A 4,272-nucleotide genomic window follows, 5' to 3' on the forward strand; every position below is an offset into this window, starting at 1 on the left:
CTGGTGGGTCGTTTGTAGCCGAGTAAGTTAGGGCATACTGGTGTGACAGATATTAACAAATATTAAAAAAACAAAAACGTGCAAATAGAGATAGTGAGGGGAAAATTCGTGAAGAGCCAGCTAGGTCTAAGGAACTAAAATCCTTTAATATGTACAGGAAAAACCGAACAGACATGCCTGCAAAAATTAGGTGATATTTAGCAAATGCTAAACTGAACAGTTAAACTGTTGCAAGCATCATGATTTAAACAAACATGCGAACCGTGAATTTATAAGAATGACCAACCGAACAGCTGAAAACGAAAGATAAAGTGTCAGCATCTAAGTAGTCTAAGAATTAAACTAATTAGCATATGATTCAACCAACGTACGAACGTACAGCTTGAATCAAACAAATGAACAGAGTAAGTAAATGAACGGGCTATATGGACACAAGCGAAATACGTGAACGCGAGTAAAAATCACAGGGATAATTATACAAACGTGGGAATTGGCTCCCATTGTTCGCATACACTTGTATCATTCGTTTTTTTTACTGTTCTCAGCTATGTAACTATGTAGAACAGTAAAAAAAAACGAATGATACAAGTGTATGCGAACAATGGGAGCCAATTCCCACGTTTGTATTGGAACAATGGGATCCAATTCCCGTGTTTGGTAGGCCCAAACGTGGGAACACCGCAAAAGGATGTTCCTACGAGTACATATGTAAGCGTGCCTGGTCTAATGGCCTGGAAGCCGGCGTCTTGCGATACTGGCGGGTCGGAGACGGAGAACTTCGAGCAGGAGCAGTGAAATTTAGTGGGAAAGACTGGAACGGACGTGGCAACCTCTCACTCAAACAGGAAATGGCATAGGTAAGCAGGGGGCTGAAGTTTATATAGGGAAAACTCTTCCCACAAATTCAGGCTTATGGCCTTTTAATATATATAAAAAAATATACTGTACCTTGCACTCAAGCTATCACTGTTTGCAAAAACCGGGTGCATTACCTGGGCCAAGCATCATAAATTCAAATAGTGTGGCTGCACTCACGGAAGATTCCTTTAAAATTTAACTTTTATTGGGTTTCCATAAAAAAATCGACGTTTCAGTCCAGCATGTGGACTTTCATCAGGATGAAAGTCCACATGCTGGACTGAAACGTCGATTTTTTTTTTTTTATGGAAACCCAATAAAAGTAAAATTTTAAAGGAGTCTTCCGTGAGTGCAGCCACACTATTTGAATTTATATATGTATTAAGGCCTTTTGGCCTGTAATTGTGGGAGGGGCGTATGACACACCTCTTCCCTACTTAAGGGACACCCCTTACCTGGCTCCATATCGTTCGAGGTCAGCGCTGCATCATTTCCACTTCCGGGTCATCCAGACTCCATTTTCCCTGATTACTCCATGAGTTTTTTTAAGCAGAGCTGTGTCAGGAATCCAGCCACAGGCTTTTCCGGCCTACCACCTTCTTTCTTCAATCTATCGCCGTGGATGGTGTCCAAGTGACTCACAAACTGTAAGTCAACCTACCCGTTATGCCAGGCATCAGTCCCACGGCACCATGCACGGGTCAGGTCCTCACTTTACGGCTGCATTTTGTCTAAGTCTGTTCTAAAACCATTGCATGTTCATGCATATCATTCGTTTAAACCCCCTACCGGTCTTTGGGTGTACTACAGGCTTCTTAGACATTATCGCATTTCATGTACAAACCAATGAACCACTGCATTTTCGCCTACACACTGACCCCTACCGGTCATTCGGTGTACTACAGGCTTCTCAGACATTATTGCATTTCATGTACAAACCATCGAACCACTGCATTTTCGCCTACACACTGACCCCTACCGGTCATTCAGTGTACTACAGGCTTCTCAGACATTATTGCATTTCATGTAAAAACCAACCTTGCTTCATTTAAACGATTGTCATTTCGGTTTGTGTTTTCTGGTCGGCACTTATTCATAGTATATTCTATGCACGATTGCTGTTCGCATTAAAATGCATACGGTTAAGCTATTCATGCTAACTTCTGTTTCCCTTCATACTAAGATTCGGTTATTCTGCTATGTAATCACATAGATCTTTTTCGTGAGTTACATTTCATCATTTCATGTATTTACATTTGGTTAAAAATTTGCTTGGTTAAATAGACAGACCCTTTTCATGCTATTTTTAAGGTATCACTTATTACATCAATGGTATGAAACCAGCTAACATTTCTGTATAGACATTGGACTCCCACGCTTACTGGAGTTTTTTTTTATAATTATCCATTTCATTACAATTAAATCAGCCTACGTTACAGGCCTCATTTCTTTGTTGTTAACCATGACACAAGGATTTAATTCCTTTTCATGCATACTCGGGTTGAATCACACGTACTGATCCAACCAATCATACGTTTCCTGCACAGTAATCGGTTAAACTTTCAAATACTTATTTTACACGATCTTAGGTTGTCTATTTTGTTTCAGTTTGCTTATTATATATATATATGGTTTTAATAATAATAGTTATTTTATTTTACAATGCAGATATTACATGTATATTACAGTTATGGTTAGCCTACATTACGGCTTCTTTTTCTGTCATGCTCATACGACATACCACGAGTTCAAGGACATGGTCCTATTTTCAAAGAGTATAATGGAGATATGATGTTATTACAACCATGTACATTACGATTACATGGCACTAACTATTCAGGCCATTTCTTATCATACTTATACGATATACCACGCGTATATAAGAACACGGTCCTACCTTCCACGGAGGGTTTCGGGTTGAATCACACGCATTGGTTCAACCACTCATACGTCACGTTACAACATTTTCTGCATAGATTGTCATTTCACATAATTTCACATGGCATTTACAAACTCAGGCCTTTTCTTGACACACTCAGACGACGCAACACGAGTATTCAAGAACACGGCATATACGTCTCACAAGACTTTCGGTTTTTGAATCACACGTTCTGGTTCATACATTCATACGTCACTTTACAGCAACATTTATGATTCTGCATATTGTCACTTCACATTAAAAAGTCCCTTGCATTCCCAGATCAGTTTAGTGACATGCATATCATCTGATCACCTTCCATATATACACATTACACGGCCAATCCCCTGCTGCCAGGTATCGGACTCAGCGTAACGCTTGTCACCAGGCATGGGCAGTCATGTCACTATCATACTCATAGATTTTACACCTCCCACACATACTGCTAGAAGCCCTAATCCCAGCCTATACAGATTACACAGGTCTCACAGGATCCATTCTCACTCTATCCCTTTTTAGGTTTATCCAGGTTTTCATACCTGTCGAATCTCAAAACTTCATACATACTACCAGGTACGTAAGCCTGCTCACGTTGTAGTTCACATACGTTTCATTCTTCTAGGCCATACAGTACTGGCAAGTTAGGGGTATAGGCCCAAATAGGTACCTCCCTTCTTGGCATTTCTGCCTATCGTTTAGTGGTCCGCGAGGCCAACACCCCGCCTCAACGTTTCGGAGGCAAACGCCATCGGGCCACACGTGAGTTAGCCGGCTCGCAATATTATAGAGAGGGCCTCACCAGTCACTCCCTCCCCCTGTTTCTTTTACTATCACCGAGAGGCCTACGATTCCTGCCACTACGACGGGTGGCCTCAATAACCCCTCGCGCCAACTCATAGACAGAGCCTCTCATAGCCACTTGGCAACTAGCAGGGTCTCACCTGTCACAAAACAAGATTAATTTTTCGCCTTTCAGGCCTAGTTAGCCTGCCAGTATCACCCCTGGGGAATCGGTCACTACACCCCTTACCATGGCTGGGTCGGCCGCTGCGACCCCTCCAGCACTGGTTGAGTTGCAATCACTTTCTCCAGCCATCTGTTTCAGGGCACATGCTAAATCTGTGTCCAAATAAAATGTATCCCAAAACTATACTTAACATCAATAAACATTTCTGTACTTATGACATTACTGTCACATCATCCATCTAGACATTTGGTGGAATTCATTATCTCGGGTCTATCAGAAGGATTCACACAGGCCTCATACACATGCCTTCCGGAATCCTGGAATGTCCTAATTTACAATCCGCACAACAAACCCTACAGCGGTGGAGACACTCATAGCCAGGAAGTGGCAGAGGACTTCCTATGGGGGCCCTTCCAGTCCCCTCCGTTCACCACATGGCGGACAAACCCCATCGGTATTGTCACGGGGAAATCTTCTCACAAGCAGAGACTTATCATTGATCTATCAACACCTCACACCTCTGCCACTC

This window comes from Pelobates fuscus, chromosome 2 (assembly GCF_036172605.1).
Source record: "Pelobates fuscus isolate aPelFus1 chromosome 2, aPelFus1.pri, whole genome shotgun sequence".
Classification (NCBI taxonomy): domain Eukaryota; kingdom Metazoa; phylum Chordata; class Amphibia; order Anura; family Pelobatidae; genus Pelobates; species Pelobates fuscus.